This window comes from Excalfactoria chinensis, chromosome 2 (genome assembly GCF_039878825.1).
Source record: "Excalfactoria chinensis isolate bCotChi1 chromosome 2, bCotChi1.hap2, whole genome shotgun sequence".
NCBI lineage: Eukaryota > Metazoa > Chordata > Aves > Galliformes > Phasianidae > Excalfactoria > Excalfactoria chinensis.
The window spans coordinates 130,646,655-130,662,297 of record NC_092826.1 but is presented as its reverse complement, the minus strand read 5'-3'; positions in this window follow the sequence as shown (position 1 = coordinate 130,662,297).

Below are 15,643 nucleotides of genomic sequence, written 5' to 3'. Positions count from 1 at the left end.
GCCAAGAAATGAACTCAGATCTTCTGAGTCCTAATCCAAGCTTGTTATCATAAGCTCATCTTTCATTTGCTTTTGAATAACAACCAAAGCGTTAACCCTATTCCTATACGTTTACAACCTGATGGAGTTCTTATCTATGGTGGTCATTTCATTTCCTGCTGGCAATTTCACAAGCTTTTCAAAGCTTCCCCCCCCCCCTCTTTTTTTTTTTTTTTTTTTTTTTCCTTTTCCAGGAGATAAGCCTTTTCCTTCAAGATATCACCAGGAAAGCTAGCCTGTCTTATTTGGAAATGAATGCTATGTGATTTTTACCTGGTGGTGGAGTCATCTATTAGCATTTTTTAATTACATGGTCTTCTTTGTCTTCTTTTCCCACTATTTCTGCCTAATCCTTTTCCCTGAAAAATTTGCAGACCATTTTTAGAGATTTCCTAAATGATTATTGCCAAATATAATGTTTTGCTTTAAATGAGCACATTTAGAGTTCAAATGCTCCAGGCTACTTGCTGTTTTCAAGGGGCAAACAATTAAGTTAATATGCATGCATAAAAGCCAAAATCCTTCTTTCTCCTGCGGTATACAAAATTAATTTGTGTGAGGATTTTTTAATCTCATTTGGCATTAATTTTAAATCATGGATTTCAGACTCATGATGGAAATAAAGAATCGGATTTTTTGAAACAAACAACATTGCCTTGTTGCTTCAACTTGAGGGAGAAAGGCCTTAATCAGGTGATCTTTTCAGTAACAGCTGACTAAATATAAAATCACACTCTCGTTTTAAAGCATGCCCCAATGGTTCTTTGAGAAAAAATAAAGTTTTGAGATAATTGTACCTAAAAGGACTACATTATTTAAGAAAAAGTACTGCCTCATTTTAAATTATTAAGAATGTCTTCCTTGTTTGTTTTTGTTTGTTTGTTTGTTTGTTTGTTTGTTTGTTTTTTGTTTTGTTTTGTTTTTTTTTTGGGGGGGGGGGAGTTCTCTCCACCTAATCCATCAACATGAATTAGGAAATGCTTTGATGCAAAACATTACACCCATGAAGTGAATTAGCTACCTATACAGCAAATGTGTGTTGCTCCAATGGAGCAAAACATTTATACACTGATAACCCAAAATGTGTGGTCGTCTAGGGAATTGAAATGCAATGTCTTCAGAAGGTAGAAAAAAGGGTTTTTTACTTATATAGATATTATGTATTCTTTATGTTGTAAAAACACCTAAAGGCCACAGTAATACTGAATACTATTGAACTACATGTGTCAGGAGCACAGCAAATAATAGACCTTGTCCTAAAAAGCTTAGTTAAACATAGCTTTAATTAAGGCTGATCGGTCCCTTTTCAAGAGCCTAAATATTTCAAGATAATGTGTTAATTATGACTGCACCTTTCTCCCTTTAATCAATAGCTGATGGCTGGGATATCATTACAGGCAACAATGTAACATGACAGTTTCCCAGAATTAAGAGGTGTACCAACTTGGCTAAATTATGTAGCAGTGGGAATGAAAAGGAGGAGCGGGAAGGCACTGCCTACTCGGAAGGTGGGAGTGTTGTGTGTCACTGGTTATGAGTGCTTAGACGTTGATGAGAACAGCTAGACTCATTATTTGGAAGCCTCATGGTACAAGCCAATCTGTACAGATAGATGTATCTAAACAGGCAATTTCTTTCATGTTTTCAAAAAAGAGAGAAGTAAGTAAGTAAGTAAATAAATAAATAAAAAGAAGCTTTGGTGCTCCCGGTTTACAGACTAGGAGGTCTGGAAATTTGTCTATGCAGAGATTAACACTGCAGTGAGATTCTTCAATGGAACTGTTTCCTGTTAACTGACATGTGGTATCTGTGTCCAGATCAACAGATGGTTTTTGCTTTGCAGTGACTCATTATTGCTACATGGTGGGAATGTCCTCTGAAGTACAAGCTTTGGGTGTTTCTATCCTTTACTTTTTGTGCTGTTGCTTGGCCCAAAGCTTTGCAGAATTGCTCTCTAGCTTTTTTTTCCTGGTGTTTGTGGTGTTAGTTTTTAGCTATGTAGGCAGCAACTGTGGAAAAGGCCATGTTTCTTTTAGAGAGATTATCTCATAATTTGAAAGATGATATGCCTCAACATGATTGCAAGGGAAAGAAGTCATAGAAGAAAACAGAATAGATGGTCAGAACTTCATGGAAAGCTGCATAGAAAGAGCAGAACAAAACGATTAAATCTTTTAAGGTGACTTCTTGTTTGAAGGATGATAAACAAAAGTTCTTATCTGAGTGTTTAAAGGCCCCTGCACACAATGGTGCTTGTATACAGATAGTTAAAATGCCATCAGTTCCCTGCGTCCATAGGCTCAGGATATGTGACATATCTGTACATCTGTAAAGTATTACACAGCGCAGTAGATTCTGCTTTGCAGATTAAAATGACATAAAAATTGAAAAATTCAAAAAGATGCAATTAAATATAAATTAGCTCTCCTGAACCTTTTTTTTTTTTTTTAATAGAAACGCTCCTTGCTCAAGTAAAATTTCTTTTAAGCCAGTTGCTTTCGATCTTCCCAGTTCCCTGTGGAATGAAAAGATGAGTCTTGTGGCATGCTTGGAAAGTTAATGAATGTGGACTCTGGATATAGTCTCAGGGTGAACGATATCTTGCTGAAAATGTGTTACAGGAAGAGTTTAAAAGAGAGAGCAGTAGGCTGAGCACTTATTTGAGTTATGACAATGGTTCTACTCAGAGAAAAGACTCTGTGTGTTTGTTTGTTTGTTTGTTTTTGTTAGCTACTGCCTACATCATTGGAATATAGTACTGTGAATGTAAGCCACATGTAAGTATTTCCTGCAAACACCTATGTTCAGGTGTAAAAAGCTTGATTCATTAAATCCTGCATTACAAGACAGCTGCATTCAGCATTAAGCCCAGTGGCGTTGTGGATGCTCCCCTCTCTGAAAGCATTCAAGGCCAGGCTGGATGGGGCTTTGAGCAACATGGTCTAGAGGGAGGTGTCCCTGCATATTGCAGTGGGATTGGAACTAGATGATCATAGAGGTCAGACCGTTCTATGATTCTATGATAATAGCTTTTATGTCTGAACAGTTACTGGTGTACCTTCACATAGGAAAACCAGCATTACTAGCTTAGTTTGTATACTGCCAAATATCAACTGGGATAAATGTTTTCACTCGTCTAATCAAGGAGAGAGGTCTTCACCACAACTGTTATTTAACCCTCAGAGTGCACTCCATGGTCTAAATAGTGCCCTGCAAGATAGCTTTTCTAGTCAAAGTGTCACCCAAAGCAGAATCCTTTCCACTCCATTCAGTTATTTCCTACAGTATTTCAGCATTTCTTCATTTATTTTTTTCAAGCTTGTCACACATCCACATATCTGTCATTCACACTTCAGTCTTGATACGGTATGTAGAATGTTCATTCTCATACACTTGGACAGAGTTGGATAAATACACGATATATGTAATTCCTCTCTCCATCATAATCTCAGTGGATGTCCTCCTATTTCAGTACAATTGCAATAGTACAGACCACTTATATAAAATCTCTGGAGCAACAATCACTTTGTGAAATGACCTTTCTTGTGAAATTTCAATATGATGGCAACATTTAGCCCGATATGCAATTATTTTTAAAATGCCCTCTTTTCCTAGTGCCTCAAAAGTTATGCTTGTGCCTAACTACATCTGACACTCACACAACTGTAAAACATATAACAATATTTAGTTTTAATTTTAAGACTTTTTTTTTTTTTTTATTTTTATCCAGGAGGCATGTGAATAGGTCAAAATCTGAGTTCCATGAGAAAAATAGGCTCTTGCTGCCTTTTTATATTTGAAAATAATAATAATAATAATAATAATCTTAAAGCTGCAACCAAGGTGCCTTTCACTGACTCAAAAATTGGAAGTCCAAACTCCAAAACATTTATATGATGGTGTTATTAAAAAAAAAAAAAAAAAAAAAAAAGGCTTTTGAAATGGTAGAATGAATTTTAAGAAGCCTGACCAATAATATTTAAGATCTAATTTATGGGTGTATTTTTCTATTACATATTGTCGTGGTTTTATCATCATGCTAGGTATTTTACTGCAGTTCTTCTGAAATACTTGGATATATTTTGAGATTGCACTAGGATCTCAATCAAATTAAAAATACAGAGTTATGATCCTTCTGCTAGCTCCCATAGAAACTCCTCTGGCGTCTAATTTAGATTTCATTAGGCTAACATGATATCATTAATTAGACATTTCACTGATAAGAGAATAGATTTTCTCTTATCAATAGATTTTCTCAAGAGAACTGCGACAGATCTAATTTTCCTGGACTTCATGAAAATATTTGAATTGATATTTCCATTCCTGACCTTGGCACAAGAAGTAGGAAAGTAGTAATGAAATATACTGATGGTTAGATGGTGGGAGATATTGCCGATACAGAGATGGATTGTACACAGTAAAAGGAATGGCCTTGTGGGTTGAAAGAAAAAATAATATGAAATTTGGGATCATGCACTTATGTACCAACACCAAGAATTGATTTTGCACTGCAGGAGGTCATCAGTTATCTTGACAAAAGAACAAACTGGCCATTTAACCACTGATGATGAGATCACCTGATCATGAGATCACCTGGCTCACTGAAGGACTTTCAGCCAGTAGCATGACAGTAAATGTGATCATGGGATGCAATAGGAATTTCCAGGAATAAATGCTAATTTTCAGAGTTCTCAGTTGGATCATGTCCGGATTATTGTACTTAGCTGTGTTGCTTTGTGTTTAGGAAATAGGTTGCCTGCAAAATACTGCAGAGAAGCATGACTCATGATGTAGAGAAAGTCTGCTGGAAGACACAGAAAGTAAAAAAAAAAAAAAAAATTAAAAAATGATCATTTAACCAAAAGAAGGCCACCTGAGAGGGCATATATTTATTCTGTGAATGAAGTGGGGAAAAAAAGAAAAATAAAAAAGAAAAAGAAAAAAAAAAACACCCCACAAAAAGCATTGGAAATTAACCATTTAACAAAAACAGCACAGGCAAAATAAGAGATTATAGAAAGACACGGACTGGGTATTCTGCTGTTTTATGATTTTGTTTTTTATTGAGAACAAAGATATATATGAAGCCTTGCAATAGGAATTGTGGACCAGAAGTCCTATTAATTATTACAAAGAATTAAGGGTGGCCTTACTGGATAAAGCCAATGGTCTATCAAAGCCAATGGTCTATCAAGCTCCAAATTCTCCCTCCAACAATAATAAAATTTATACAGAAATAAGAGAAGTTCAAGTACAGATCTTGTGGAAAGATGTACTAGATTTGCGTTGTCCTTTTAAAATTCACAGGGACAAAAATTTGGTGGCAGTAGTTTGAAGTAGGGGACTGTGTATGCCTAGCCACTTTCTGCAATCAGTCATCTTTTAATTATCCTACTATTTTCCTAGTAGTTTTAGATGCTGTATCTGTGCCTTACAAATTCTCTATACAGACCTGTTGTTCATGAATTTATGTAATCCCTTATTTATTTAGTTAATTTTTACTGATGGCTGTCTTTTGTCTATGATGATAGGGGTTTAGACACTGTTTCTGGATATGTCCCTTCCAAACATCACCTGTGTTATAGCTCTGACCAGAAATAAATATCTACACCTACTGGACTCCTGTGATTGCTTATGCCAGTCTTTGCATAATAAAAATTCTCAGATATGTGACCTTTTACTGTTAAGATATGTTTAGACTGTTAAGAGTGAAACATTGTGTATCTGTAGCATAGAAACTAGTTTTCTGATTACTATATCACATTCTTAAGTCATCAAGCAATATCTGAAACAAATATGTATTCACTCACTTTTTAAGATTCATAGCAGACATTTTTCAGGCTTTAAACAGGCTTTTGCCTTTTGAAGTGAACACTTCACTAGAAGTGTTAGTAAAATTCTCAATTTCAAGTTCTGTTAAAAAGCAATGACCAGTGATGACTGTTCTGCATTTGCATATTATACAACACAGAAAAGGAAGATGAGTTTTAAGTACTTTATAGAATTGTCGTTTAAGACAATCAAGATTGTCCTTGCAAACTTACAGACAGTAGGGCTGAAGGTAGATCTGAGCTGACACTTAGTCACCTCCAACACACCTTAATTTTCAGACTCTTGTGGGAGTCTGTCTAGCATGTTGTCTTTGACAGGACTACTGGTGTGTTAAGGGTGATTGTTCTGCATCATCACTGGCATTTTTCCTTTAACTGCCAGGTGTCCTTGGATGTCACATTTCCTGTGATAATTTGTGTTTATTCATCAGTACTTTTAAAGCTATGACTCTCACTATTTGTGTGCCTAAGGTAGTCATAGAGAACTCAGGAACCATCTCATCTCTCTGGGAACTCCCAAATACTTGTTCAAAAGTTGATCTCCCCTCCTCTACCCTCAACTCCTCTCCTCTCAACTCCTCTCCTCTCCCCTCCCCTCTCCCTCCGCTTCCTTCCCCACTACTCTCCTTCCCATTCTTTTCCCTTCCCTGCCCTCCCTTCCCTTCTCTTCCCCTCCCTTCCCCTCATATCTCCCCTCCCCTTCCCTCGTTTCTTCTTCTTGTCCCCATTCATTCTTTTATTTGTTTAACTATTCCTAAATAAGATTCACTTTTCTCTTTGGTCTGTAATATATCACTTTCTTCAAACTGAAACTACAAAAACTTTGATAAATAAGCAGAAAGGTTGTCCACTTTCACTTTCTTTTAGTATCTTTTGTTCCAATTGTTTTAACAAGAAGTATATTGAATTTATCAAACTGTTTCACAACAGACATTTATTAGGATTATAGTACCTAGTCCAGAGCCCTTTACACTTCAGAACTGCAAACATGTCACTCCTGTTAAGAGCTATGTATGATGACTGATGACTGTTTTATGGCTAAAAGGAAAAAAGTTTAAAGTGCAGAGCAAGAAACAGACAACTTAGAAAGGCAATGGGAGCAGGAAAGCCTGTTTCATAAATGTTATCATTTTGTAGCATTGATTAAACATTAACAATATGTAGTGTTAAGTTTAGAATTCATGAAAAATTACTACAATGTTACTTTTTCCCTTGAAGTACTTGAATTAATAGAACTTCAAGTTAAATAAATATGTCTTCTTCTCTACATTCTGAAAGAAACATATTAAATGAAGATAATTGTACTGGAATAATATAGCCTATTAAAGTGCTATTAGTCATGTTTCTATGGAAGACTGCACTGTTACTGTCAACAGAGTTTAAATCAACAGTATATCTCAGACCATTCTTACTTCTGTAATGGTCACTTGATCTGCAGAACTCCTGCATTTTGGATTTCCTTCAACCTTCAGCAATTTTCACTATTCCAAGTATGATTTAAGTGAAGCATCTTTGAGATTTACTTCATTGAGTCCCAGAAGAGCACTTGATCGATACAAAATTTTGGATTTACCCACAAATAAGTACTAGATTTGGAAGAAATTATGACCTCTTCCAGATATACCCAACCTCAGATCAGAGTCATGTCAGGAACTGAGGCAAGGGAAGATTTCAGCTAGATATCATATGCACTTTTTTGGTAGAGAGTCTCATAAACACTGCATGTAAACTGGGAGGGATCAAGACTGTTTCTGAGTTTTCAGTATTCAACAGTGCAACCTAGTTGTGTGCTGATTTCATAGTAGTACCAGCATGCCCTATATTAGTCTGATTTGCTAGGAAAATAGCCTTGGCAAATGGATTAAAGAAGGAAGCTCAATACTACAGAAAGTCCTAGTTTGAATGCTCAAGAATTGGGAAATACTGTAGGTGCAGTGGAAGGTGAGCTCTTGCTAGCACCACAGGAAGCAGATTACTTGCTTAAAAGGGTTGCCTTATGACCTTTATGGCTGTGGAAGTCACAGAATCACAGAATTATCAAGGTTGGAAAAGATCTAAAAGATCATTCAGTCCAACCAATACCAATATTTCTCAGCTAAATCATAAATCCTAAATAACTTAGGAAGACAAGACTTCTACACACATAAATCTAGGAAAACAATCAGGTATTGTAAATGCTCTGAAACAAATACAAAAATATTTGTTGAATCACAGAACTGTGTAGATTGACATGGTTCAGCTGGAGCAGGTTGCACAGTCCCATGTTCTTTTGCGTTCTGTGTATCTCTGCAGATGGAGACTCCAAAATCTCTATGAGAAATCTGTGCCAGTCTTTGACTACCTTTAGAGTGAAAAAGCGTTCAGATTGAATTTGATATTCTTTACTTTGTGCCTATTGCCTCCTGTCCTGTCAGTGTCTGCTACTTACAAGAGCCTGGCTCCCTCTTTGTTGCATGTCGTCAGGTATGTATACAAATTGATGAGGTTCCTCTGAGCCTTCAGTTTTCCAGGTTGAAAAATGACAGCTCTCTCAGCATATCTTCTATTAAAGATGCTCCTTTACACCAGTCTTCTGCATGACCCTGAAATTCAAATGCAAAAAAAAAATAAAAATAAAAGAATAAATCTACAGGGCTCGGAAAGACTCCTGAAAGATCTCTAAGAGGTCACATATCCCATACAACTTCACTGTAAAATATAGATATATATTCAAAAATGAAAGAAAAACACCAACAAACAAAACAGTGAGGATAAATACAGAGGAAGAGCACAATCTTTGTGAAAACATTTGAGAAATGCATCTTCACAGGACGCATATGCTTGAAATTCCTTGAAGATTTTATAGTTACAAAATACAGTGAAATCTTCAGGCAAATGGAGAATATTAGGAAACATGTAATTTCACTACAGTTAGATTAGGATATACTCTCATTATGGTTCATTTTCTCTACTCATTTTTGTGATTCATAAGGCTTCGTTTTTCTCCCCTCCTGGCTATTACTTCTGTGGCTGTGTTAGATCACTTTTAGGATGGGTTTTGAAGACATCTTTCTGAAACACCTCTTGATCATAGTCTCTGTGTCTTTCTTTAGTTTCAGGAACATTTTCCCTATCCACTGTTTTATTTTACACAGTTATTTACACTGTTTTATTTTACACTGTGCAATTTCTGTATTTTTTTTCGTTATTTTAAATGTTGTAATACATAGTAAGAATACATACCAGAAAATTGTTTAATGCTCTGTATGTGCCTTTGATATACATATTCCACCAAAAGCTTGTGCATTTTATAGGGAATTCATTTTGCATGCCTAAAAGTTATTTTTAGTATATTTAATTTGAGAACTTGAGTCTATTAAAATGAATTACAGCAGCATCACAAATGTTTCCTACTGGAAAAATACTTGTCCCTTTGAAAATATAACTTGTATTATCTTCCCAGCTTTACAATTCATGAATATTGTTAGTTGCTTTTGTACCTCATACTAAGTAACACCCTGTCCCTTAAAAATTTAAGCCATTTATCTGAAAAACCCCAAATGCCTTCTACATGCCTAGATTCTTGGGTCAGTCCAGCCACAGATGAAGCTGTGAGCTTCAGGAAGTAACAAGCAGGATAGGAATTTATCTGTTCCTGGCAATTGCTACTACCAATTGAGCATGCTAAACCAGAGCTCTGGATCTCTACTTCATTAAAAAATATAACATCAGGGTTGTAACTTGTCTGTTCCAAGATGGAGGCTTTGTGTATGATGAGGGCCCATTAAAACACAAACACTTTTGAAAAGAACACACGCAAATGGAGGATTTATAATCATAAAACTGACATGGTGCCCATGGAAGATGGAAATATATTTGTGCATTTGGAATGTAACACAGAAGAAGCTGACAAAAAAAAAAAAAAAAAAAAAAAAAAAAAAAAAAAACAATACATTGGTTTTGGAATAGCAAAATATGGATTATAAGAAATATAAGTTCCTTTTATGAAACTTGAAGTGTTAAAACATTGGGGACTTGTGTTTTCTGGTCAATCTGAACAAATATAAGATACATATAAAATTCACATGTGTATGTGTGTTCATTTACAAAATTGCAATTCTGGAGCAGAAAGTATTGTCAGACAATTGCAGTCATGCACTGCAATCTCTTTCTTGATAAGAGACCAGATGCAGAATAGGAAGTTCTGCAGCGGAGCTGAAAGTATGTTCTTATTTTATTCAATGGTTATACATTTGGACAAAGAAATGTGGCTTCTCAAATTTAGTGTTGAGCTATTAATAGATTGTGAGCCTTTGTCAAGATAACTATCTAGTTAAAATCACCTGATGTATAATGTTGCTCAGCAAGGACTGCTACTGAAGTGTCGCCCTTGTTGGCAGTTAAACCCTGAGACAAAATGGTAGAAATACCTTTCTTAACATGCCAGGCTACTTTAAAAGTGTTAGTGTCTGATTGTCAATGTATTAAATAGGTACAACATTTAAGTTACTTAAGCTTCTTCAATGTGAAATCACAGAAGCACTACTCTGAGTTGTTTTTGGCAGATGGTGGAACAAGATAACTGTCTTTTTCCCTCTAGAAGACATAAATAATATTTGCAAAAGCACAGAAAACCATGTTGCTTTAGCAGCAAAATTACAAAATCTGTTTTAATGGGATGGAATTATAAAATACTGCCTGTGTCACAAGGAAGATAACAGTGAAATAATGTAGGGTTCTGAGGTTTCTTAGGATATGTTACATTTAACACTGGCTTGTAAATTCTTAGTCACTGCAATGGCTTTTCAAAGAAGTTTAATTTTTTGCGCATTAAAAAAAAAAAAAAAGTGTTTTGATGTCAAAATAGAATGCTTGAGGCCTTATTGTGTTCTTGCAGTGCCTGATGTGGGAAAATTGTCTGGAGTTTTATTTTAATACCTAAAATTAGGTTTTGGGTACAGCATGGAGGCAACAGATAAACACTGCTGCTTCAGAGTTTTTAAGATATCCATGAGAACCTTTTCTGGTTTTGCTTGCACCATGCCCATGATAAAAGGCTGGCATTGTTATTTATGTTATTTCTATGTTTTCATGGGACATCTGAGTCATTATGATGTGGATTATTATACTTCCTTGGTATTTTAAAAATATAAAACTGACAAAGAATCAGGAAAATATTAGGAAGATGACAAAATCCTGTTCTAAGAGTGCTACAGCTGGTGGCATGCTTACTCCTTATCATCACAGGGATAAATGTAAGTTGGTTTGAACAACTAGTTTTTTTGGTATAACATTTATGTGGTTATGATCTATGCTAAAAGCTATTTGAAGCAAAAATGAGTAACAGTGTTGCATTAAAAGAGAAACTATCCAGTCTCCACAGAGTTGTGTGAACTTAAATGTAATGCAAATGATATACACAATATCCAGCAGTACAGAATCTGGGAAGGAAAGAAACTGTAATAGGTTAGATTGGATGCCAAATCTTAGGAGATTTTTTCTTAACGTTGATTTTTGGTGAAGCAACATCACATCATATGCCTTTTATAAATAACTGATGCATGCAATATGCCGTTATATCAAGGCACATATTTGCTTCGGCTGTAATGTCTGTGTGAAGTAGTTTTGCTTTGGCTGTAATGATGACATCAGTCATAAATAATTGTCATGGAAAGTTACTGGTCTGAGCACAAATCTCCTCACTCATCTTCACTCTCGTGGTAATAATGTAACTGGCAATACTCACCCATGTGGGAGAATTCCTGCCTGAGGGGGAGGAATTTTGTACAAGCAGCACATTAAGAGGGTTAACAGGACAAGAAGTTTCCAGATGCTTTAAATTAAACCAAGTAGTTATTCCTAACCATAAATGTTTAACTCCACTCCCTCAGCGAATCACTTTCAAAATAGATATTTATTTTCAAACAAAACCAGTTGCCTTGTGAAACTGTTGGTTGGTTAGGGGAAAAAAAATGACCTAATGCTTCTGAATAAAATATCTGATCTCTTGTTGCCAAGGCTGAGTCACTTCCTGTTACAATAACAAGACTGTCATCAGCAAACTTCTCTTGCCAGGGTTTGCCAGCGTATGCATGGCTTTATTTGTCCATGTTGTTAGAAAGTTAGTGTTGAAAAACACACCGTACTAAATTTGGAGACACAGCGTTGTAGTAGCATGTTAGTGCTGGATCTCAGTTTCTCTTATTCCTGATAGTATGATCTATTGGTGCAACATGATCATATCCACCCAGCTGTGTACAGTTATGCTGTAATTCTATCAAGGGATTCTGGACGCAGCATAATGCATTAGTATCAGCGTGGCTTTCTCAACTGGAATTTGCAGGATCACAGTCAGCTGTTTCTTATTTACAGAAATAAGATTTGAAAAACATCCGGAAGTTCATTCCTTTTGTCACCTAGTAGATATCCTCTAGTGTTTTCTCAACTGTGGTAGCTCTTAAAGCAGTGTTGCAGTCATCTCCTAAACTGTTCAGACTGCTGTGGTTTCAGTCATCCTGCTGTGTTCAGGCAGGGCTGGCATGGGGGTAGAGGTGGGCTTTTACACAACAGGTGTTAAATTCCTGGGCAAAATAAACTGACAAAACCCCTTTCTTCCCTTAGAGCAACTACAAAATAAAAGCACAATCCAGTGTTGCCTTTCAGTACTAGTCTTGTTCCCCACCCCCATCTGCCCCCAAGTCTGAAGGGTTGCTATCTGGGAGTGGTGTCTGGTATGCCAGTGCTCAGGATGACGGTCAGACCTGTATGTGAATCCTAACCCTGACTCATGCTCTGTGACTCACCCTGAGCCTATGGATAAGAATGGGGGGTTGGGGTGGGGAAGGCTGGGGGAGTGGGGGAGCCTCGTTTCATGTTTTAATCCCTGTTTTGTGTTTTTTTTTTTTTTTTTTTTCTGTTTGTTTTTTTCTAAAAATCGATATTTAAAAAAATGTATATATATTTTTGTTGCCTCCATTTCACTCCCCAGAAGGAGAAATGATAAAACTTGTAAATTCACTGGGTATGCACAGATGTGCAGCTCTTTGTACACAGAGATCTCTCATCCTTTTGGGTAAACAAAAGTCTGGTCTGCCTGGGTTCTGGTTTTAACTCTGTTTACTGTGATTAATATCCTTCCTGCAGGATCATTTATGCTAGTTCTTCCCAAGAGCCATGTGGCGGGTAGTCCTGGACACCTGGCATCTCTTATGCCTCAGTTCTTCAACCACATCCAGAGGAGTCCAGATGAATGGAAGTATCTGAGAGCAGCTGCTCAGAAGAGGAAGGGCATCATTCTGCTCCCAAGTGTGTCAATTTGGACATCCTTTTCTGCCACTCCAACATTCAAAATCAAATTGTTATAATCAAGATGCAGAACAAGGATCCTACTAACTAGGGGCCAGCCAAGCTTAATCTACAGTTCTCTTCCTTCCGTATTCAGTAAATAAATAAATAAAAAGGAAGAAAAAGAAATGAAAATATATATATGCTTTTTTTTTTTTTTTTTTTTTTTTTTTTTTTCAATTCCCTTTTCTCTTTCTTGCTAGCTTAAACAGCAAAACAGAAAACACAAGTTGACATGTTTAAGTTGATCATGATGAATCTGAGGAAAAGTTGCTATGCTCTGTTCTCTGATAAACAGTGGCATTATTGTGCTGTCCTGGATAAAGTCACTGATTATACTGTTTGGGCCATGAAAGCAAAATGTGTTGCAAGCATTTGGGTGTCTGTAATGAAGCAGTTGTAAATGCTGTGGTCGGTGTCTAAGCAGCTGTTGAGGTCACTGTCAGAATTTCACCATTGCAAAGGATCTATCATGAGTTATTCCATTGTTTCAGGATGGAAAAGAACAGTTGTTTGTATACATTTCTTTTTTTCCTAAAACAGAACAAATGTTGGCTGTTAACGGCATTCACAGTGTTCCAAGCTATATCAGTGGAAAAGATTTGTATTTGTCTGAGATCTCCCTTGTCTTCAGTGTAACGTGTCCAACGCTGAGAGTATCACTGTTGCATAAAGCTTCATTTTTCAGGTTTTGCTGCTGCGTACCCTGAACGTTAATTCTACTGTGGGCAACTTTCCCTATACATGCATTGATTCACTCCCAGAATATATCTGTGAATAAAATCAAGCCCTAAATTTGGATATTAAGAATCTCATGCATTTTTTTTAAGAACACATATCATTTTAATATTGGATTCAAGCCCCTTAGGTCTGTCTTACAGCCTGACATGGATAAATTTTGATTACTGAAGTGAGAACAGCTCAGTTTTGCCACTAGCAAATTACACTGAAGGCAACAGGTCAGCTACTGATTGCCTGAAAATCCTAATCCTTGTGGGTGAAACTATGGTGTAAGATCTTTGGCACTCAAACCTCCTGCCTTGATCTATTTCAGGGAACGGTGAGTTCTCAGTTACAGGGAGTGGGAAGATGATGTCATTGAAAAGCTATTGCCCTGCTTTGATATTAGTAAATGTGCTCAAAGTTCTCTGGGGACCTCTAAGGACTGAAAAAAAGAAAACAAACCAAAACCAACAACCCTTGCTATCACAGTTGCTGTGGGATAGAGGCAATTTTTCTGTCTTTTTCTCAAAATTTCTTTACCAGTGTTTTTAGCTAGAATGCAAGTGAAGGGCATGTTGAAAAATGTCTGTATATGCACTCTTGATGAAAATGTCTTGAAACTGAAGCTGGATGCATTTTTATATCACAAATGGAAACAAAGACAGGAACAAAAAATGACAGATGTGTGTGTGTGCGTGTGAGTGTACACGTAGATGGGGTGAGACAGGATGAAACCCTTTGCAAAACAAAGAAGTAGGTGCCAATGTTGATGTTCTCAGGCATGCTTTTCACTAGTGACTGTGATAACTTATTAACAATCGAAACCTGGAGGCCCAATTCCTCCTTCTTCTTTTCAACACGTACAGCTAGAAGGAAACAGAGTGAAAGGTTCTGGCAAGATGCCCATCCTACTTCTCGGATAAGGGAGGGCTGAGTGATGCAACATCATGACTCTTCTCACATCTTGCCCATAACATGGGGAAGTGAGTGATCACTTAGCTCTTTCAAGCCTGCCAGCTCTGCTGGGCTTTGTCTTGCTTGTTCTGGTGACAGGCAGCCTCACACTACTACTAGCCATGGTCTTCCAGGGCCAAGCCATGCCTTGGGGATGCATGAATTCTGATATATGTTTGTGTCTGAGATCTGCTTCTGGCCTGTGTTATTGTAGCAAGATCATAGAAAAAATAAGTCTGGGAAAAGCTTCTAAGATTATCTAGTTCCACTATCCACCTACCATCAATAGTATCCACTAAACCATGTCCCTAAGTATCACTTTTACAGGTTGCTTGAACACCTCCAGGGACAGTGACCACCACCTCCCAGGGTAGCCTGATCCAGCGCTTGACCACACTTTTGGATAAGAAGCTTTTCCTATTATCCAACATGAAATCTTGATCCACAGAGCCAGGGTGTGTGCCAGCAATGCCAGTGGCACTCATAAGCCTTTAAGTTGCCTCCCACTTCTCCGTCTCAATATTATGAATGCAGCTTTTTGAGTTTTAGGACCTACTTGTTGTGAGCTTTCTTTCCATCTCAAAGCACAAGTCTGGTTTGTTTAGTCTGGATTGAGGTTCTCTGCAATTTTCCATGAGGTTTTGAGCAGGACACAAGTATCACAAGACTCCTGATAACATTATGGGAGCTTACAAGTCAAGCTTACAGTGCTTGACAGAGCTCTGCAGATTCAGACTTTTTCTAGAAATAATATTCTAATAACATGGAAATAA